Source organism: Eulemur rufifrons, chromosome 14, assembly GCF_041146395.1.
Source record: "Eulemur rufifrons isolate Redbay chromosome 14, OSU_ERuf_1, whole genome shotgun sequence".
In the NCBI taxonomy this organism is placed as follows: Eukaryota; Metazoa; Chordata; class Mammalia; order Primates; family Lemuridae; genus Eulemur; species Eulemur rufifrons.
The window spans coordinates 102,565-125,048 of NC_090996.1; the positions used below are offsets into that span (position 1 = coordinate 102,565).

Consider the following 22,484-nt stretch of genomic DNA (forward strand, 5'->3'; position numbering starts at 1 on the left):
TTTTGCTTTGCCTCTTTTTCTGTCCCGCCCGCCCTGGGCTGGGAAGGGGGGGCTCCTCCGCCCACCTCGGCTGGGAAAGGGGGGGGGCCCTTCGCCCTCCACGCCCGTCCTGGCTCCCGCCCCCGCCCACCCCCACCCCGCCCCGGCAGGCCCGGATCCTGCCCCGTGGCCCCTGGAGAGAGGGTCAGATTTGAGATGTGGAGGCTCAGTCCCCGAGGCTGTCGGCCCTCAGACACCTGCCCCAGGTCCGGGCCTCTGGAACTGCTGACGGACCGGCTCTGAATTCAGGACAAATTCTAAAGTTGTCCAAGTACATGACCACGTTACCCTAGGAAAGGAAAAATTCGATCATATCCATATATGCAGAAGCATGGAATCTAAACAGTTGGCTATTCGTTCACGGGAAAGGAATTTAAGAATCCAGATGAGAAGACACCTAGAAACACTTTTCAAAAGTCTAAATCTTTAGAAAATATTCTTAAGGATTAAGAAGTAAAAACATTCTTTGGAAAGTCACGAGCAAGAACAGGGTGTTGATATGAAATTCTTCTGTTCAATACTGCAAGCGACGCTCTAAAAATATACTCAAACAGGGGAAGACACTAACAATATACGGGAAAGGAAAATCACCTTCTTCATTTTCCTCACCTCCTACGGTTCTCAAAATAGAATGTTTGCCAGTATGCATGGGAGACCTGTCGAAATCCTAAGTGAGTCCAGCAAGATAGCTCTATCTGAAATCAACATTCAATCGATAGTTTCAATATTTCTTATTTCCTAGCAAATACACAATGTTGAAGGCAATTTGTAAAAAGGATAACATGCAAAGTCACAGAAAATCTACATAGCACCTACGGGACAAAGGTGCCAACTTAGATGGAAAACTTAGTAACAACGTCAATGACCGCCCAAATCCATGGAGAGGCTCTACTATATTCCTAGATAGATGGACACGGAGTCCCCAAACTAATCATTTCCCCCAAATTAATAAATAGTGCAATTTAAACAGGGTTTATAACTAGAAATTTACAATCTGTTTCTTTCTCTCTTTCTTTTAATTTGGGAAATGGATATGTTAAAGAGCAATAATAGCAATTATTAGTTTTATTCTATTAGACCCAATTAACTGTACCAAAACTCTCTACCACTCGCCTTATAAAAATGGGAGTTTATTCATATGTCGGAAGCCGCTGTGTATCTTTTTCCGAAGGCATGGAACCGAAAAAACACTTCTCCCAAACAAATCCCATCTCGACTCTCATCATTTTGCTGGCTTTTCCTTTTAAAGCTTTTGCTCTCTGTTCCATGACTATCTCATTGAGGTAGTTTGTTAATTTCACAGTTTATATAACACATGTGGAGCCATTCTGGATTCATTCTGGCTAACTTGTGTTCCAGGGGAAACCTTCTGTTTGGGGAATACGCCTTGCTTACACAGGAAGCTGCAGTTCATCAGCACTTCTATAGAATGGCACTGCACGAGTCAATCAAAGTATCTTTATCCGATCTTTGACTAGGTCCATGTACACGGGGCTCCCGTGAGTATTACTCTGGATGTTTCCTGGTCACGTGTGCCCTATCTTCTCTCTGGTACGTGCTACTCAGAGAATATGCTTGTTCCTAAATTATGCCAGTGTTCATTCATATCCATTTATGCTACATTGTTTTCCAAATGGTTCTATAATTTCACCTCCCATATCAGCAGTGTGCGTGTTAAGAGTTCTCCTCCCAGCCAACACAGTGATCAGTGTTTTAAGTTTCCTCAATCTGGTGAGTTTGGAACTACATCTTGCTTCATTTTTTATTTTGTGTTTCCTTGATTAATAATGAGGATACAGTGTCAAATGCGTATTAAGCCTATTACACATAGATATTCTGTAGCAGTGATATTTTGCCAATTGTATGCGCTACAGATCCCTTGTCCTGTTTGCAACTTGTTTTGTACCGTGTTTATGGTATCTTTGGAAACTTTTTGTTATGGAAAATTTGAAATATAAACAGAAACAGAAAGAATACTATAATACCTACTCACTACCCTGACTCAAGAAATCATCAACCCTTGGTCAGATCTTATTTCTTTTATACCCCTCCTACCTTAAGTTCATGATCCCCTTAACGATATCCCTCCATCGACAAAAAGTCAATATGTTTCTATCAAAGGTAGAGGCTTTCCTTCCTTTTTAAATGTAACCGCAGCCACATTATTCCATCTAAGAATCTAACTGTATTGGAGAGAACAGCAAGTCCTCAATGTTTGCGTTTCCCTGACACACATACACTCATTTCAGTTTCTTGGAATCCAGTCCAAATACAGTACATACATTGTGCTCGGTTGAGAGGTCTTTGGAAAGAGTGTCCATACATCCCAACCAGTTGGGGGCAGTCCCGGTTGTCACCATTTCACTTTGTTTCCTCCCGCTCTCCACAGTGGGGGACCCGAGTTATTTTTGCATTGTTAGGGGTTTAGTCGTGGATTTAAACACATTTAATGTGCTTCAATATCTTGCAATTATTATACTTACTGGTGATCAAACCGTCCTGTGTTTGGCAGACGGGAGTCTACTCATTCTGGTTCCTGTGTCTTTTGACATGACCCTCGTTCTGTTGGATATCAGAGCATCCACGCTTCCCGGCAGAAGAAGCGTCCATTTCCTGCCCCGGACTTGAAGTCAGCCTGTGTCTCCGGTAAGGCTTCGGACCATTTAATAACAATGGTTTGTGGAGACCACGATCTAGATGCTGGTGAAATGCACTACTGTTCAGTTTGCACCTACTTCTCAGCACCCTCCATGGGGATAAAAAAAAAAAAAAATTAAAGAAAAACACATTGAGTGTCCACTGATAATCCAAATTCAATCTGAGACTGAGAGTTTTTTTACGCTACTTTATCGATTTCACTTCTTTCTCTCACCCCCAAATTCCCAGTTCTCAAAGACACCAACAGCATTTCTTCTTTGCATGATCCCACAGAATAATCGTATCCATTCACCATATAACCGTGGACTACTTAGTACTGCATGAAGTAGGAAAGGCGAGGAAGGAACTTTCTACTGTTCTGGCTCCACTGTGAAAATCTAAGAGCTGCTGTCAGCCGAAGCCAGTCTGCTCATGCCGAGGAGCTCTGAGCCATGGCACACTCCTTTGGAATATTTCCCTGGGCCTTCATGTCAGCTCCTGCAGTGTGTAGAATCTGCTAAGTCACACGCTGTCCTCCGTTTGTGTCCTCCGTGCTTTCAATGGATGTCATCTTGAGTCTTTGATTTTTGTTGTCATTGGTGTATGTGTTTGTGGAAAAGTATTGAGTCTTTGATGTGCGTGTAGCAGCTACTGAGCAAGGCTTTGAAGGCTAGTGGGCTGCAGGACTGCGCGGGAGGGGGGGGGGCGGCGGGGGTTGGGAGGGGGCGCTGGGCCGGGAGGGCCCCGTGGCAGCAGCTCGGCCTCTTGAGGCGTCCGGGGACGGCCACGGTCGTCTACGGCCATACCACCCTGAACGCGCCCGATCTCGTCTGATCTCGGAAGCTAAGCAGGGTCGGGCCTGGTTAGTACTTGGATGGGAGACCGCCTGGGAATACCGGGTGCTGTAGGCTTTTGCCTCTTCTTTTGTCCCGCCCGCCGGCCTGTCGGGGGTCGGGGGGTGGGGCTGGGGGTGGGCCGGTCCCTCCGCCCTCGGCCCTCGGCCCTCGGCCCTCCGCCCTCCGCGCCCGCTCTTGGCCCCGGTCGCCGCCCGCTGCGCCCGCCGGAGGCTTCCTCTCCTCTCCCCGGCTGCAGCACCACCGCCAGGCGGCGGCAGCGGCGGAGCATCCCAGCCGTTCCGTTCCGCCCAGCAGCGGAGCCCCAGCCCTGGGCCCACACCGGGCCGGGCGGCGGGATCCCTAAGTGCTGCTGGGTCTCCACCCCCCGGCCCCCCCGGGACAATCCCTACACCCGGCGCGGGACAGTCCACGGCGGCAAACCGTCCCCTGGGCCCCCGGACCCCCAGCCCACCGTGGACTTCCTCTCCGCCGCACACCCGGGCCTCGGGCCGGGGCTCCCGAGAGACACACCGGCGCACCGCACAGGGCAAGTGGCCGGCCGCCCGGGCAGAGAGGACACACAACAGCACACGGAGCAAACGCACCCAAACCCAAACGCCCCACCCCCAAACCCCGCCCCACCGAGCAACAGGACAGCCGGCTCTGGGCCCCCCACCCCCACGCGGGTGCTGCTGCCACATGCAGGCCCTGAGGGGAAATCGAGGCAGAACAGTCCTCCCCAGACGGAGTGGGGTGGCGGGGTGGGGGGGACACTGCACGTCTTCAGGACCTCGGGGTGAAGGACCAGCCGCGCACACGGCCCTGCCTCCTTGTCCTGGCCCTGCCCCAAAGCCCCTCTCCACCGTGCCCTCGCGTGGGGCGGCGGAGGGCCCTCTCGCGCGCACTCTCCGGCTCTGGCCCTCCGTCCCCACGCGTGGAAGTCTGTCCCTGCGCGCTTGCCCGTGGGGCTGCTCCTTGGGCTGCGGGACGGTGGTGCGTCCGCGGTTTGGGTGGGGGAGGGGGGATGCGCGCGAGACCCGTCAGTCTCCGCCTGCCCCGGATACGGACAGGTGGTCTAGCGAAGGGCCAGGGCGGCGGGAGGGACCGGACTGGGCAGGGAGGGACGCGTAGCAGCAGCTCGGCCTCTTGAGGCGTCCGGGGACGGCCGCCGTCGTCTACGGCCATACCACCCTGAACGCGCCCGATCTCGTCTGATCTCGGAAGCTAAGCAGGGTCGGGCCCGGTTAGTACTTGGATGGGAGACCGCCTGGGAATACCGGGTGCCGTAGGCTTTTTGCTTTGCCTCTTTTTCTGTCCCGCCCGCCCTGGGCTGGGAAGGGGGGGCTCCTCCGCCCACCTCGGCTGGGAAAGGGGGGGGGCCCTTCGCCCTCCATGCCCGTCCTGGCTCCCGCCCCCGCCCACCCCCACCCCGCCCCGGCAGGCCCGGATCCTGCCCCGTGGCCCCTGGAGAGAGGGTCAGATTTGAGATGTGGAGGCTCAGTCCCCGAGGCTGTCGGCCCTCAGACACCTGCCCCAGGTCCGGGCCTCTGGAACTGCTGACGGACCGGCTCTGAATTCAGGACAAATTCTAAAGTTGTCCAAGTACATGACCACGTTACCCTAGGAAAGGAAAAATTCGATCATATCCATATATGCAGAAGCATGGAATCTAAACAGTTGGCTATTCGTTCACGGGAAAGGAATTTAAGAATCCAGATGAGAAGACACCTAGAAACACTTTTCAAAAGTCTAAATCTTTAGAAAATATTCTTAAGGATTAAGAAGTAAAAACATTCTTTGGAAAGTCACGAGCAAGAACAGGGTGTTGATATGAAATTCTTCTGTTCAATACTGCAAGCGACGCTCTAAAAATATACTCAAACAGGGGAAGACACTAACAATATACGGGAAAGGAAAATCACCTTCTTCATTTTCCTCACCTCCTACGGTTCTCAAAATAGAATGTTTGCCAGTATGCATGGGAGACCTGTCGAAATCCTAAGTGAGTCCAGCAAGATAGCTCTATCTGAAATCAACATTCAATCGATAGTTTCAATATTTCTTATTTCCTAGCAAATACACAATGTTGAAGGCAATTTGTAAAAAGGATAACATGCAAAGTCACAGAAAATCTACATAGCACCTACGGGACAAAGGTGCCAACTTAGATGGAAAACTTAGTAACAACGTCAATGACCGCCCAAATCCATGGAGAGGCTCTACTATATTCCTAGATAGATGGACACGGAGTCCCCAAACTAATCATTTCCCCCAAATTAATAAATAGTGCAATTTAAACAGGGTTTATAACTAGAAATTTACAATCTGTTTCTTTCTCTCTTTCTTTTAATTTGGGAAATGGATATGTTAAAGAGCAATAATAGTAATTATTAGTTTTATTCTATTAGACCCAATTAACTGTACCAAAACTCTCTACCACTCGCCTTATAAAAATGGGAGTTTATTCATATGTCGGAAGCCGCTGTGTATCTTTTTCCGAAGGCATGGAACCGAAAAAACACTTCTCCCAAACAAATCCCATCTCGACTCTCATCATTTTGCTGGCTTTTCCTTTTAAAGTTTTTGCTCTCTGTTCCATGACTATCTCATTGAGGTAGTTTGTTAATTTCACAGTTTATATAACACATGTGGAGCCATTCTGGATTCATTCTGGCTAACTTGTGTTCCAGGGGAAACCTTCTGTTTGGGGAATACGCCTTGCTTACACAGGAAGCTGCAGTTCATCAGCACTTCTATAGAATGGCACTGCACGAGTCAATCAAAGTATCTTTATCCGATCTTTGACTAGGTCCATGTACACGGGGCTCCCGTGAGTATTACTCTGGATGTTTCCTGGTCACGTGTGCCCTATCTTCTCTCTGGTACGTGCTACTCAGAGAATATGCTTGTTCCTAAATTATGCCAGTGTTCATTCATATCCATTTATGCTACATTGTTTTCCAAATGGTTCTATAATTTCACCTCCCATATCAGCAGTGTGCGTGTTAAGAGTTCTCCTCCCAGCCAACACAGTGATCAGTGTTTTAAGTTTCCTCAATCTGGTGAGTTTGGAACTACATCTTGCTTCATTTTTTATTTTGTGTTTCCTTGATTAATAATGAGGATACAGTGTCAAATGCGTATTAAGCCTATTACACATAGATATTCTGTAGGAGTGATATTTTGCCAATTGTATGCGCTACAGATCCCTTGTCCTGTTTGCAACTTGTTTTGTACCGTGTTTATGGTATCTTTGGAAACTTTTTGTTATGGAAAATTTGAAATATAAACAGAAACAGAAAGAATACTATAATACCTACTCACTACCCTGACTCAAGAAATCATCAACCCTTGGTCAGATCTTGTTTCTTTTATACCCCTCCTACCTTAAGTTCATGATCCCCTTAACGATATCCCTCCATCGACAAAAAGTCAATATGTTTCTATCAAAGGTAGAGGCTTTCCTTCCTTTTTAAATGTAACCGCAGCCACATTATTCCATCTAAGAATCTAACTGTATTGGAGAGAACAGCAAGTCCTCAATGTTTGCGTTTCCCTGACACACATACACTCATTTCAGTTTCTTGGAATCCAGTCCAAATACAGTACATACATTGTGCTCGGTTGAGAGGTCTTTGGAAAGAGTGTCCATACATCCCAACCAGTTGGGGGCAGTCCCGGTTGTCACCATTTCACTTTGTTTCCTCCCGCTCTCCACAGTGGGGGACCCGAGTTATTTTTGCATTGTTAGGGGTTTAGTCGTGGATTTAAACACATTTAATGTGCTTCAATATCTTGCAATTATTATACTTACTGGTGATCAAACCGTCCTGTGTTTGGCAGACGGGAGTCTACTCATTCTGGTTCCTGTGTCTTTTGACATGACCCTCGTTCTGTTGGATATCAGAGCATCCACGCTTCCCGGCAGAAGAAGCGTCCATTTCCTGCCCCGGACTTGAAGTCAGCCTGTGTCTCCGGTAAGGCTTCGGACCATTTAATAACAATGGTTTGTGGAGACCACGATCTAGATGCTGGTGAAATGCACTACTGTTCAGTTTGCACCTACTTCTCAGCACCCTCCATGGGGATAAAAAAAAAAAAAAATTAAAGAAAAACACATTGAGTGTCCACTGATAATCCAAATTCAATCTGAGACTGAGAGTTTTTTTACGCTACTTTATCGATTTCACTTCTTTCTCTCACCCCCAAATTCCCAGTTCTCAAAGACACCAACAGCATTTCTTCTTTGCATGATCCCACAGAATAATCGTATCCATTCACCATATAACCGTGGACTACTTAGTACTGCATGAAGTAGGAAAGGCGAGGAAGGAACTTTCTACTGTTCTGGCTCCACTGTGAAAATCTAAGAGCTGCTGTCAGCCGAAGCCAGTCTGCTCATGCCGAGGAGCTCTGAGCCATGGCACACTCCTTTGGAATATTTCCCTGGGCCTTCATGTCAGCTCCTGCAGTGTGTAGAATCTGCTAAGTCACACGCTGTCCTCCGTTTGTGTCCTCCGTGCTTTCAATGGATGTCATCTTGAGTCTTTGATTTTTGTTGTCATTGGTGTATGTGTTTGTGGAAAAGTATTGAGTCTTTGATGTGCGTGTAGCAGCTACTGAGCAAGGCTTTGAAGGCTAGTGGGCTGCAGGACTGCGCGGGAGGAGGGGGGGCGGCGGGGGTTGGGAGGGGGCGCTGGGCCGGGAGGGCCCCGTGGCAGCAGCTCGGCCTCTTGAGGCGTCCGGGGACGGCCACGGTCGTCTACGGCCATACCACCCTGAACGCGCCCGATCTCGTCTGATCTCGGAAGCTAAGCAGGGTCGGGCCTGGTTAGTACTTGGATGGGAGACCGCCTGGGAATACCGGGTGCTGTAGGCTTTTGCCTCTTCTTTTGTCCCGCCCGCCGGCCTGTCGGGGGTCGGGGGGTGGGGCTGGGGGTGGGCCGGTCCCTCCGCCCTCGGCCCTCGGCCCTCGGCCCTCCGCCCTCCGCGCCCGCTCTTGGCCCCGGTCGCCGCCCGCTGCGCCCGCCGGAGGCTTCCTCTCCTCTCCCCGGCTGCAGCACCACCGCCAGGCGGCGGCAGCGGCGGAGCATCCCAGCCGTTCCGTTCCGCCCAGCAGCGGAGCCCCAGCCCTGGGCCCACACCGGGCCGGGCGGCGGGATCCCTAAGTGCTGCTGGGTCTCCACCCCCCGGCCCCCCCGGGACAATCCCTACACCCGGCGCGGGACAGTCCACGGCCGCAAACCGTCCCCTGGGCCCCCGGACCCCCAGCCCACCGTGGACTTCCTCTCCGCCGCACACCCGGGCCTCGGGCCGGGGCTCCCGAGAGACACACCGGCGCACCGCACAGGGCAAGTGGCCGGCCGCCCGGGCAGAGAGGACACACAACAGCACACGGAGCACACGCACCCAAACCCAAACGCCCCACCCCCAAACCCCGCCCCACCGAGCAACAGGACAGCCGGCTCTGGGCCCCCCACCCCCACGCGGGTGCTGCTGCCACATGCAGGCCCTGAGGGGAAATCGAGGCAGAACAGTCCTCCCCAGACGGAGTGGGGTGGCGGGGTGGGGGGGACACTGCACGTCTTCAGGACCTCGGGGTGAAGGACCAGCCGCGCACACGGCCCTGCCTCCTTGTCCTGGCCCTGCCCCGAAGCCCCTCTCCACCGTGCCCTCGCGTGGGGCGGCGGAGGGCCCTCTCGCGCGCACTCTCCGGCTCTGGCCCTCCGTCCCCACGCGTGGAAGTCTGTCCCTGCGCGCTTGCCCGTGGGGCTGCTCCTTGGGCTGCGGGACGGTGGTGCGTCCGCGGTTTGGGTGGGGGAGGGGGGATGCGCGCGAGACCCGTCAGTCTCCGCCTGCCCCGGATACGGACAGGTGGTCTAGCGAAGGGCCAGGGCGGCGGGAGGGACCGGACTGGGCAGGGAGGGACGCGTAGCAGCAGCTCGGCCTCTTGAGGCGTCCGGGGACGGCCGCCGTCGTCTACGGCCATACCACCCTGAACGCGCCCGATCTCGTCTGATCTCGGAAGCTAAGCAGGGTCGGGCCCGGTTAGTACTTGGATGGGAGACCGCCTGGGAATACCGGGTGCCGTAGGCTTTTTGCTTTGCCTCTTTTTCTGTCCCGCCCGCCCTGGGCTGGGAAGGGGGGGCTCCTCCGCCCACCTCGGCTGGGAAAGGGGGGGGGCCCTTCGCCCTCCACGCCCGTCCTGGCTCCCGCCCCCGCCCACCCCCACCCCGCCCCGGCAGGCCCGGATCCTGCCCCGTGGCCCCTGGAGAGAGGGTCAGATTTGAGATGTGGAGGCTCAGTCCCCGAGGCTGTCGGCCCTCAGACACCTGCCCCAGGTCCGGGCCTCTGGAACTGCTGACGGACCGGCTCTGAATTCAGGACAAATTCTAAAGTTGTCCAAGTACATGACCACGTTACCCTAGGAAAGGAAAAATTCGATCATATCCATATATGCAGAAGCATGGAATCTAAACAGTTGGCTATTCGTTCACGGGAAAGGAATTTAAGAATCCAGATGAGAAGACACCTAGAAACACTTTTCAAAAGTCTAAATCTTTAGAAAATATTCTTAAGGATTAAGAAGTAAAAACATTCTTTGGAAAGTCACGAGCAAGAACAGGGTGTTGATATGAAATTCTTCTGTTCAATACTGCAAGCGACGCTCTAAAAATATACTCAAACAGGGGAAGACACTAACAATATACGGGAAAGGAAAATCACCTTCTTCATTTTCCTCACCTCCTACGGTTCTCAAAATAGAATGTTTGCCAGTATGCATGGGAGACCTGTCGAAATCCTAAGTGAGTCCAGCAAGATAGCTCTATCTGAAATCAACATTCAATCGATAGTTTCAATATTTCTTATTTCCTAGCAAATACACAATGTTGAAGGCAATTTGTAAAAAGGATAACATGCAAAGTCACAGAAAATCTACATAGCACCTACGGGACAAAGGTGCCAACTTAGATGGAAAACTTAGTAACAACGTCAATGACCGCCCAAATCCATGGAGAGGCTCTACTATATTCCTAGATAGATGGACACGGAGTCCCCAAACTAATCATTTCCCCCAAATTAATAAATAGTGCAATTTAAACAGGGTTTATAACTAGAAATTTACAATCTGTTTCTTTCTCTCTTTCTTTTAATTTGGGAAATGGATATGTTAAAGAGCAATAATAGTAATTATTAGTTTTATTCTATTAGACCCAATTAACTGTACCAAAACTCTCTACCACTCGCCTTATAAAAATGGGAGTTTATTCATATGTCGGAAGCCGCTGTGTATCTTTTTCCGAAGGCATGGAACCGAAAAAACACTTCTCCCAAACAAATCCCATCTCGACTCTCATCATTTTGCTGGCTTTTCCTTTTAAAGTTTTTGCTCTCTGTTCCATGACTATCTCATTGAGGTAGTTTGTTAATTTCACAGTTTATATAACACATGTGGAGCCATTCTGGATTCATTCTGGCTAACTTGTGTTCCAGGGGAAACCTTCTGTTTGGGGAATACGCCTTGCTTACACAGGAAGCTGCAGTTCATCAGCACTTCTATAGAATGGCACTGCACGAGTCAATCAAAGTATCTTTATCCGATCTTTGACTAGGTCCATGTACACGGGGCTCCCGTGAGTATTACTCTGGATGTTTCCTGGTCACGTGTGCCCTATCTTCTCTCTGGTACGTGCTACTCAGAGAATATGCTTGTTCCTAAATTATGCCAGTGTTCATTCATATCCATTTATGCTACATTGTTTTCCAAATGGTTCTATAATTTCACCTCCCATATCAGCAGTGTGCGTGTTAAGAGTTCTCCTCCCAGCCAACACAGTGATCAGTGTTTTAAGTTTCCTCAATCTGGTGAGTTTGGAACTACATCTTGCTTCATTTTTTATTTTGTGTTTCCTTGATTAATAATGAGGATACAGTGTCAAATGCGTATTAAGCCTATTACACATAGATATTCTGTAGGAGTGATATTTTGCCAATTGTATGCGCTACAGATCCCTTGTCCTGTTTGCAACTTGTTTTGTACCGTGTTTATGGTATCTTTGGAAACTTTTTGTTATGGAAAATTTGAAATATAAACAGAAACAGAAAGAATACTATAATACCTACTCACTACCCTGACTCAAGAAATCATCAACCCTTGGTCAGATCTTGTTTCTTTTATACCCCTCCTACCTTAAGTTCATGATCCCCTTAACGATATCCCTCCATCGACAAAAAGTCAATATGTTTCTATCAAAGGTAGAGGCTTTCCTTCCTTTTTAAATGTAACCGCAGCCACATTATTCCATCTAAGAATCTAACTGTATTGGAGAGAACAGCAAGTCCTCAATGTTTGCGTTTCCCTGACACACATACACTCATTTCAGTTTCTTGGAATCCAGTCCAAATACAGTACATACATTGTGCTCGGTTGAGAGGTCTTTGGAAAGAGTGTCCATACATCCCAACCAGTTGGGGGCAGTCCCGGTTGTCACCATTTCACTTTGTTTCCTCCCGCTCTCCACAGTGGGGGACCCGAGTTATTTTTGCATTGTTAGGGGTTTAGTCGTGGATTTAAACACATTTAATGTGCTTCAATATCTTGCAATTATTATACTTACTGGTGATCAAACCGTCCTGTGTTTGGCAGACGGGAGTCTACTCATTCTGGTTCCTGTGTCTTTTGACATGACCCTCGTTCTGTTGGATATCAGAGCATCCACGCTTCCCGGCAGAAGAAGCGTCCATTTCCTGCCCCGGACTTGAAGTCAGCCTGTGTCTCCGGTAAGGCTTCGGACCATTTAATAACAATGGTTTGTGGAGACCACGATCTAGATGCTGGTGAAATGCACTACTGTTCAGTTTGCACCTACTTCTCAGCACCCTCCATGGGGATAAAAAAAAAAAAAATTAAAGAAAAACACATTGAGTGTCCACTGATAATCCAAATTCAATCTGAGACTGAGAGTTTTTTTACGCTACTTTATCGATTTCACTTCTTTCTCTCACCCCCAAATTCCCAGTTCTCAAAGACACCAACAGCATTTCTTCTTTGCATGATCCCACAGAATAATCGTATCCATTCACCATATAACCGTGGACTACTTAGTACTGCATGAAGTAGGAAAGGCGAGGAAGGAACTTTCTACTGTTCTGGCTCCACTGTGAAAATCTAAGAGCTGCTGTCAGCCGAAGCCAGTCTGCTCATGCCGAGGAGCTCTGAGCCATGGCACACTCCTTTGGAATATTTCCCTGGGCCTTCATGTCAGCTCCTGCAGTGTGTAGAATCTGCTAAGTCACACGCTGTCCTCCGTTTGTGTCCTCCGTGCTTTCAATGGATGTCATCTTGAGTCTTTGATTTTTGTTGTCATTGGTGTATGTGTTTGTGGAAAAGTATTGAGTCTTTGATGTGCGTGTAGCAGCTACTGAGCAAGGCTTTGAAGGCTAGTGGGCTGCAGGACTGCGCGGGAGGAGGGGGGGCGGCGGGGGTTGGGAGGGGGCGCTGGGCCGGGAGGGCCCCGTGGCAGCAGCTCGGCCTCTTGAGGCGTCCGGGGACGGCCACGGTCGTCTACGGCCATACCACCCTGAACGCGCCCGATCTCGTCTGATCTCGGAAGCTAAGCAGGGTCGGGCCTGGTTAGTACTTGGATGGGAGACCGCCTGGGAATACCGGGTGCTGTAGGCTTTTGCCTCTTCTTTTGTCCCGCCCGCCGGCCTGTCGGGGGTCGGGGGGTGGGGCTGGGGGTGGGCCGGTCCCTCCGCCCTCCGCCCTCGGCCCTCGGCCCTCCGCCCTCCGCGCCCGCTCTTGGCCCCGGTCGCCGCCCGCTGCGCCCGCCGGAGGCTTCCTCTCCTCTCCCCGGCTGCAGCACCACCGCCAGGCGGCGGCAGCGGCGGAGCATCCCAGCCGTTCCGTTCCGCCCAGCAGCGGAGCCCCAGCCCTGGGCCCACACCGGGCCGGGCGGCGGGATCCCTAAGTGCTGCTGGGTCTCCACCCCCCGGCCCCCCCGGGACAATCCCTACACCCGGCGCGGGACAGTCCACGGCCGCAAACCGTCCCCTGGGCCCCCGGACCCCCAGCCCACCGTGGACTTCCTCTCCGCCGCACACCCGGGCCTCGGGCCGGGGCTCCCGAGAGACACACCGGCGCACCGCACAGGGCAAGTGGCCGGCCGCCCGGGCAGAGAGGACACACAACAGCACACGGAGCACACGCACCCAAACCCAGACGCCCCACCCCCAAACCCCGCCCCACCGAGCAACAGGACAGCCGGCTCTGGGCCCCCCACCCCCACGCGGGTGCTGCTGCCACATGCAGGCCCTGAGGGGAAATCGAGGCAGAACAGTCCTCCCCAGACGGAGTGGGGTGGCGGGGTGGGGGGGACACTGCACGTCTTCAGGACCTCGGGGTGAAGGACCAGCCGCGCACACGGCCCTGCCTCCTTGTCCTGGCCCTGCCCCAAAGCCCCTCTCCACCGTGCCCTCGCGTGGGGCGGCGGAGGGCCCTCTCGCGCGCACTCTCCGGCTCTGGCCCTCCGTCCCCACGCGTGGAAGTCTGTCCCTGCGCGCTTGCCCGTGGGGCTGCTCCTTGGGCTGCGGGACGGTGGTGCGTCCGCGGTTTGGGTGGGGGAGGGGGGATGCGCGCGAGACCCGTCAGTCTCCGCCTGCCCCGGATACGGACAGGTGGTCTAGCGAAGGGCCAGGGCGGCGGGAGGGACCGGACTGGGCAGGGAGGGACGCGTAGCAGCAGCTCGGCCTCTTGAGGCGTCCGGGGACGGCCGCCGTCGTCTACGGCCATACCACCCTGAACGCGCCCGATCTCGTCTGATCTCGGAAGCTAAGCAGGGTCGGGCCCGGTTAGTACTTGGATGGGAGACCGCCTGGGAATACCGGGTGCCGTAGGCTTTTTGCTTTGCCTCTTTTTCTGTCCCGCCCGCCCTGGGCTGGGAAGGGGGGGCTCCTCCGCCCACCTCGGCTGGGAAAGGGGGGGGGCCCTTCGCCCTCCACGCCCGTCCTGGCTCCCGCCCCCGCCCACCCCCACCCCGCCCCGGCAGGCCCGGATCCTGCCCCGTGGCCCCTGGAGAGAGGGTCAGATTTGAGATGTGGAGGCTCAGTCCCCGAGGCTGTCGGCCCTCAGACACCTGCCCCAGGTCCGGGCCTCTGGAACTGCTGACGGACCGGCTCTGAATTCAGGACAAATTCTAAAGTTGTCCAAGTACATGACCACGTTACCCTAGGAAAGGAAAAATTCGATCATATCCATATATGCAGAAGCATGGAATCTAAACAGTTGGCTATTCGTTCACGGGAAAGGAATTTAAGAATCCAGATGAGAAGACACCTAGAAACACTTTTCAAAAGTCTAAATCTTTAGAAAATATTCTTAAGGATTAAGAAGTAAAAACATTCTTTGGAAAGTCACGAGCAAGAACAGGGTGTTGATATGAAATTCTTCTGTTCAATACTGCAAGCGACGCTCTAAAAATATACTCAAACAGGGGAAGACACTAACAATATACGGGAAAGGAAAATCACCTTCTTCATTTTCCTCACCTCCTACGGTTCTCAAAATAGAATGTTTGCCAGTATGCATGGGAGACCTGTCGAAATCCTAAGTGAGTCCAGCAAGATAGCTCTATCTGAAATCAACATTCAATCGATAGTTTCAATATTTCTTATTTCCTAGCAAATACACAATGTTGAAGGCAATTTGTAAAAAGGATAACATGCAAAGTCACAGAAAATCTACATAGCACCTACGGGACAAAGGTGCCAACTTAGATGGAAAACTTAGTAACAACGTCAATGACCGCCCAAATCCATGGAGAGGCTCTACTATATTCCTAGATAGATGGACACGGAGTCCCCAAACTAATCATTTCCCCCAAATTAATAAATAGTGCAATTTAAACAGGGTTTATAACTAGAAATTTACAATCTGTTTCTTTCTCTCTTTCTTTTAATTTGGGAAATGGATATGTTAAAGAGCAATAATAGTAATTATTAGTTTTATTCTATTAGACCCAATTAACTGTACCAAAACTCTCTACCACTCGCCTTATAAAAATGGGAGTTTATTCATATGTCGGAAGCCGCTGTGTATCTTTTTCCGAAGGCATGGAACCGAAAAAACACTTCTCCCAAACAAATCCCATCTCGACTCTCATCATTTTGCTGGCTTTTCCTTTTAAAGTTTTTGCTCTCTGTTCCATGACTATCTCATTGAGGTAGTTTGTTAATTTCACAGTTTATATAACACATGTGGAGCCATTCTGGATTCATTCTGGCTAACTTGTGTTCCAGGGGAAACCTTCTGTTTGGGGAATACGCCTTGCTTACACAGGAAGCTGCAGTTCATCAGCACTTCTATAGAATGGCACTGCACGAGTCAATCAAAGTATCTTTATCCGATCTTTGACTAGGTCCATGTACACGGGGCTCCCGTGAGTATTACTCTGGATGTTTCCTGGTCACGTGTGCCCTATCTTCTCTCTGGTACGTGCTACTCAGAGAATATGCTTGTTCCTAAATTATGCCAGTGTTCATTCATATCCATTTATGCTACATTGTTTTCCAAATGGTTCTATAATTTCACCTCCCATATCAGCAGTGTGCGTGTTAAGAGTTCTCCTCCCAGCCAACACAGTGATCAGTGTTTTAAGTTTCCTCAATCTGGTGAGTTTGGAACTACATCTTGCTTCATTTTTTATTTTGTGTTTCCTTGATTAATAATGAGGATACAGTGTCAAATGCGTATTAAGCCTATTACACATAGATATTCTGTAGGAGTGATATTTTGCCAATTGTATGCGCTACAGATCCCTTGTCCTGTTTGCAACTTGTTTTGTACCGTGTTTATGGTATCTTTGGAAACTTTTTGTTATGGAAAATTTGAAATATAAACAGAAACAGAAAGAATACTATAATACCTACTCACTACCCTGACTCAAGAAATCATCAACCCTTGGTCAGATCTTGTTTCTTTTATACCCCTCCTACCTTAAGTTCATGATCCCCTTAACGATATCCCTCCATCGACAAAAAGTCAATATGTTTCTATCAAAGGTAGAGGCTTTCCTTCCTTTTTAAATGTAACCGCAGCCACATTATTCCATCTAAGAATCTAACTGTATTGGAGAGAACAGCAAGTCCTCAATGTTTGCGTTTCCCTGACACACATACACTCATTTCAGTTTCTTGGAATCCAGTCCAAATACAGTACATACATTGTGCTCGGTTGAGAGGTCTTTGGAAAGAGTGTCCATACATCCCAACCAGTTGGGGGCAGTCCCGGTTGTCACCATTTCACTTTGTTTCCTCCCGCTCTCCACAGTGGGGGACCCGAGTTATTTTTGCATTGTTAGGGGTTTAGTCGTGGATTTAAACACATTTAATGTGCTTCAATATCTTGCAATTATTATACTTACTGGTGATCAAACCGTCCTGTGTTTGGCAGACGGGAGTCTACTCATTCTGGTTCCTGTGTCTTTTGACATGACCCTCGTTCTGTTGGATATCAGAGCATCCACGCTTCCCGGCAGAAGAAGCGTCCATTTCCTGCCCCGGACTTGAAGTCAGCCTGTGTCTCCGGTAAGGCTTCGGACCATTTAATAACAATGGTTTGTGGAGACCACGATCTAGATGCTGGTGAAATGCACTACTGTTCAGTTTGCACCTACTTCTCAGCACCCTCCATGGGGATAAAAAAAAAAAAAATTAAAGAAAAACACATTGAGTGTCCACTGATAATCCAAATTCAATCTGAGACTGAGAGTTTTTTTACGCTACTTTATCGATTTCACTTCTTTCTCTCACCCCCAAATTCCCAGTTCTCAAAGACACCAACAGCATTTCTTCTTTGCATGATCCCACAGAATAATCGTATCCATTCACCATATAACCGTGGACTACTTAGTACTGCATGAAGTAGGAAAGGCGAGGAAGGAACTTTCTACTGTTCTGGCTCCACTGTGAAAATCTAAGAGCTGCTGTCAGCCGAAGCCAGTCTGCTCATGCCGAGGAGCTCTGAGCCATGGCACACTCCTTTGGAATATTTCCCTGGGCCTTCATGTCAGCTCCTGCAGTGTGTAGAATCTGCTAAGTCACACGCTGTCCTCCGTTTGTGTCCTCCGTGCTTTCAATGGATGTCATCTTGAGTCTTTGATTTTTGTTGTCATTGGTGTATGTGTTTGTGGAAAAGTATTGAGTCTTTGATGTGCGTGTAGCAGCTACTGAGCAAGGCTTTGAAGGCTAGTGGGCTGCAGGACTGCGCGGGAGGAGGGGGGGCGGCGGGGGTTGGGAGGGGGCGCTGGGCCGGGAGGGCCCCGTGGCAGCAGCTCGGCCTCTTGAGGCGTCCGGGGACGGCCACGGTCGTCTACGGCCATACCACCCTGAACGCGCCCGATCTCGTCTGATCTCGGAAGCTAAGCAGGGTCGGGCCTGGTTAGTACTTGGATGGGAGACCGCCTGGGAATACCGGGTGCTGTAGGCTTTTGCCTCTTCTTTTGTCCCGCCCGCCGGCCTGTCGGGGGTCGGGGGGTGGGGCTGGGGGTGGGCCGGTCCCTCCGCCCTCGGCCCTCGGCCCTCGGCCCTCCGCCCTCCGCGCCCGCTCTTGGCCCCGGTCGCCGCCCGCTGCGCCCGCCGGAGGCTTCCTCTCCTCTCCCCGGCTGCAGCACCACCGCCAGGCGGCGGCAGCGGCGGAGCATCCCAGCCGTTCCGTTCCGCCCAGCAGCGGAGCCCCAGCCCTGGGCCCACACCGGGCCGGGCGGCGGGATCCCTAAGTGCTGCTGGGTCTCCACCCCCCGGCCCCCCCGGGACAATCCCTACACCCGGCGCGGGACAGTCCACGGCCGCAAACCGTCCCCTGGGCCCCCGGACCCCCAGCCCACCGTGGACTTCCTCTCCGCCGCACACCCGGGCCTCGGGCCGGGGCTCCCGAGAGACACACCGGCGCACCGCACAGGGCAAGTGGCCGGCCGCCCGGGCAGAGAGGACACACAACAGCACACGGAGCACACGCACCCAAACCCAAACGCCCCACCCCCAAACCCCGCCCCACCGAGCAACAGGACAGCCGGCTCTGGGCCCCCCACCCCCACGCGGGTGCTGCTGCCACATGCAGGCCCTGAGGGGAAATCGAGGCAGAACAGTCCTCCCCAGACGGAGTGGGGTGGCGGGGTGGGGGGGACACTGCACGTCTTCAGGACCTCGGGGTGAAGGACCAGCCGCGCACACGGCCCTGCCTCCTTGTCCTGGCCCTGCCCCGAAGCCCCTCTCCACCGTGCCCTCGCGTGGGGCGGCGGAGGGCCCTCTCGCGCGCACTCTCCGGCTCTGGCCCTCCGTCCCCACGCGTGGAAGTCTGTCCCTGCGCGCTTGCCCGTGGGGCTGCTCCTTGGGCTGCGGGACGGTGGTGCGTCCGCGGTTTGGGTGGGGGAGGGGGGATGCGCGCGAGACCCGTCAGTCTCCGCCTGCCCCGGATACGGACAGGTGGTCTAGCGAAGGGCCAGGGCGGCGGGAGGGACCGGACTGGGCAGGGAGGGACGCGTAGCAGCAGCTCGGCCTCTTGAGGCGTCCGGGGACGGCCGCCGTCGTCTACGGCCATACCACCCTGAACGCGCCCGATCTCGTCTGATCTCGGAAGCTAAGCAGGGTCGGGCCCGGTTAGTACTTGGATGGGAGACCGCCTGGGAATACCGGGTGCCGTAGGCTTTTTGCTTTGCCTCTTTTTCTGTCCCGCCCGCCCTGGGCTGGGAAGGGGGGGCTCCTCCGCCCACCTCGGCTGGGAAAGGGGGGGGGCCCTTCGCCCTCCACGCCCGTCCTGGCTCCCGCCCCCGCCCACCCCCACCCCGCCCCGGCAGGCCCGGATCCTGCCCCGTGGCCCCTGGAGAGAGGGTCAGATTTGAGATGTGGAGGCTCAGTCCCCGAGGCTGTCGGCCCTCAGACACCTGCCCCAGGTCCGGGCCTCTGGAACTGCTGACGGACCGGCTCTGAATTCAGGACAAATTCTAAAGTTGTCCAAGTACATGACCACGTTACCCTAGGAAAGGAAAAATTCGATCATATCCATATATGCAGAAGCATGGAATCTAAACAGTTGGCTATTCGTTCACGGGAAAGGAATTTAAGAATCCAGATGAGAAGACACCTAGAAACACTTTTCAAAAGTCTAAATCTTTAGAAAATATTCTTAAGGATTAAGAAGTAAAAACATTCTTTGGAAAGTCACGAGCAAGAACAGGGTGTTGATATGAAATTCTTCTGTTCAATACTGCAAGCGACGCTCTAAAAATATACTCAAACAGGGGAAGACACTAACAATATACGGGAAAGGAAAATCACCTTCTTCATTTTCCTCACCTCCTACGGTTCTCAAAATAGAATGTTTGCCAGTATGCATGGGAGACCTGTCGAAATCCTAAGTGAGTCCAGCAAGATAGCTCTATCTGAAATCAACATTCAATCGATAGTTTCAATATTTCTTATTTCCTAGCAAATACACAATGTTGAAGGCAATTTGTAAAAAGGATAACATGCAAAGTCACAGAAAATCTACATAGCACCTACGGGACAAAGGTGCCAACTTAGATGGAAAACTTAGTAACAACGTCAATGACCGCCCAAATCCATGGAGAGGCTCTACTATATTCCTAGATAGATGGACACGGAGTCCCCAAACTAATCATTTCCCCCAAATTAATAAATAGTGCAATTTAAACAGGGTTTATAACTAGAAATTTACAATCTGTTTCTTTCTCTCTTTCTTTTAATTTGGGAAATGGATATGTTAAAGAGCAATAATAGTAATTATTAGTTTTATTCTATTAGACCCAATTAACTGTACCAAAACTCTCTACCACTCGCCTTATAAAAATGGGAGTTTATTCATATGTCGGAAGCCGCTGTGTATCTTTTTCCGAAGGCATGGAACCGAAAAAACACTTCTCCCAAACAAATCCCATCTCGACTCTCATCATTTTGCTGGCTTTTCCTTTTAAAGTTTTTGCTCTCTGTTCCATGACTATCTCATTGAGGTAGTTTGTTAATTTCACAGTTTATATAACACATGTGGAGCCATTCTGGATTCATTCTGGCTAACTTGTGTTCCAGGGGAAACCTTCTGTTTGGGGAATACGCCTTGCTTACACAGGAAGCTGCAGTTCATCAGCACTTCTATAGAATGGCACTGCACGAGTCAATCAAAGTATCTTTATCCGATCTTTGACTAGGTCCATGTACACGGGGCTCCCGTGAGTATTACTCTGGATGTTTCCTGGTCACGTGTGCCCTATCTTCTCTCTGGTACGTGCTACTCAGAGAATATGCTTGTTCCTAAATTATGCCAGTGTTCATTCATATCCATTTATGCTACATTGTTTTCCAAATGGTTCTATAATTTCACCTCCCATATCAGCAGTGTGCGTGTTAAGAGTTCTCCTCCCAGCCAACACAGTGATCAGTGTTTTAAGTTTCCTCAATCTGGTGAGTTTGGAACTACATCTTGCTTCATTTTTTATTTTGTGTTTCCTTGATTAATAATGAGGATACAGTGTCAAATGCGTATTAAGCCTATTACACATAGATATTCTGTAGGAGTGATATTTTGCCAATTGTATGCGCTACAGATCCCTTGTCCTGTTTGCAACTTGTTTTGTACCGTGTTTATGGTATCTTTGGAAACTTTTTGTTATGGAAAATTTGAAATATAAACAGAAACAGAAAGAATACTATAATACCTACTCACTACCCTGACTCAAGAAATCATCAACCCTTGGTCAGATCTTGTTTCTTTTATACCCCTCCTACCTTAAGTTCATGATCCCCTTAACGATATCCCTCCATCGACAAAAAGTCAATATGTTTCTATCAAAGGTAGAGGCTTTCCTTCCTTTTTAAATGTAACCGCAGCCACATTATTCCATCTAAGAATCTAACTGTATTGGAGAGAACAGCAAGTCCTCAATGTTTGCGTTTCCCTGACACACATACACTCATTTCAGTTTCTTGGAATCCAGTCCAAATACAGTACATACATTGTGCTCGGTTGAGAGGTCTTTGGAAAGAGTGTCCATACATCCCAACCAGTTGGGGGCAGTCCCGGTTGTCACCATTTCACTTTGTTTCCTCCCGCTCTCCACAGTGGGGGACCCGAGTTATTTTTGCATTGTTAGGGGTTTAGTCGTGGATTTAAACACATTTAATGTGCTTCAATATCTTGCAATTATTATACTTACTGGTGATCAAACCGTCCTGTGTTTGGCAGACGGGAGTCTACTCATTCTGGTTCCTGTGTCTTTTGACATGACCCTCGTTCTGTTGGATATCAGAGCATCCACGCTTCCCGGCAGAAGAAGCGTCCATTTCCTGCCCCGGACTTGAAGTCAGCCTGTGTCTCCGGTAAGGCTTCGGACCATTTAATAACAATGGTTTGTGGAGACCACGATCTAGATGCTGGTGAAATGCACTACTGTTCAGTTTGCACCTACTTCTCAGCACCCTCCATGGGGATAAAAAAAAAAAAAAATTAAAGAAAAACACATTGAGTGTCCACTGATAATCCAAATTCAATCTGAGACTGAGAGTTTTTTTACGCTACTTTATCGATTTCACTTCTTTCTCTCACCCCCAAATTCCCAGTTCTCAAAGACACCAACAGCATTTCTTCTTTGCATGATCCCACAGAATAATCGTATCCATTCACCATATAACCGTGGACTACTTAGTACTGCATGAAGTAGGAAAGGCGAGGAAGGAACTTTCTACTGTTCTGGCTCCACTGTGAAAATCTAAGAGCTGCTGTCAGCCGAAGCCAGTCTGCTCATGCCGAGGAGCTCTGAGCCATGGCACACTCCTTTGGAATATTTCCCTGGGCCTTCATGTCAGCTCCTGCAGTGTGTAGAATCTGCTAAGTCACACGCTGTCCTCCGTTTGTGTCCTCCGTGCTTTCAATGGATGTCATCTTGAGTCTTTGATTTTTGTTGT

General features: G+C 50.6%; 8 non-coding genes across 8 annotated transcripts; all 8 read left to right on the plus strand.

Moving 5' to 3' along the window:
* The first annotated feature begins 3,468 nt into the window (after positions 1-3,468).
* On the plus strand, positions 3,469-3,587 carry LOC138394988 (5S ribosomal RNA). The gene has a single exon (XR_011235490.1). It is a non-coding gene; the product is annotated as a 5S ribosomal RNA (ribosomal RNA).
* A 1,098-nt stretch (positions 3,588-4,685) lies between these two features.
* LOC138394935 (5S ribosomal RNA) lies at positions 4,686-4,804 on the plus strand. The gene has a single exon (XR_011235445.1). It is a non-coding gene; the product is annotated as a 5S ribosomal RNA (ribosomal RNA).
* Positions 4,805-8,272: 3,468 nt separating this feature from the next.
* LOC138394989 (5S ribosomal RNA) lies at positions 8,273-8,391 on the plus strand. The gene has a single exon (XR_011235491.1). It is a non-coding gene; the product is annotated as a 5S ribosomal RNA (ribosomal RNA).
* Positions 8,392-9,489: 1,098 nt separating this feature from the next.
* LOC138394947 (5S ribosomal RNA) lies at positions 9,490-9,608 on the plus strand. The gene has a single exon (XR_011235455.1). It is a non-coding gene; the product is annotated as a 5S ribosomal RNA (ribosomal RNA).
* A 3,467-nt stretch (positions 9,609-13,075) lies between these two features.
* Positions 13,076-13,194, plus strand: LOC138394990 (5S ribosomal RNA). Its single transcript, XR_011235492.1, has one exon. It is a non-coding gene; the product is annotated as a 5S ribosomal RNA (ribosomal RNA).
* Positions 13,195-14,292: 1,098 nt separating this feature from the next.
* Positions 14,293-14,411, plus strand: LOC138394958 (5S ribosomal RNA). Its single transcript, XR_011235464.1, has one exon. It is a non-coding gene; the product is annotated as a 5S ribosomal RNA (ribosomal RNA).
* Positions 14,412-17,878: 3,467 nt separating this feature from the next.
* On the plus strand, positions 17,879-17,997 carry LOC138394991 (5S ribosomal RNA). The gene has a single exon (XR_011235493.1). It is a non-coding gene; the product is annotated as a 5S ribosomal RNA (ribosomal RNA).
* A 1,098-nt stretch (positions 17,998-19,095) lies between these two features.
* LOC138394964 (5S ribosomal RNA) lies at positions 19,096-19,214 on the plus strand. The gene has a single exon (XR_011235468.1). It is a non-coding gene; the product is annotated as a 5S ribosomal RNA (ribosomal RNA).
* The last annotated feature ends 3,270 nt before the right edge of the window (positions 19,215-22,484 follow it).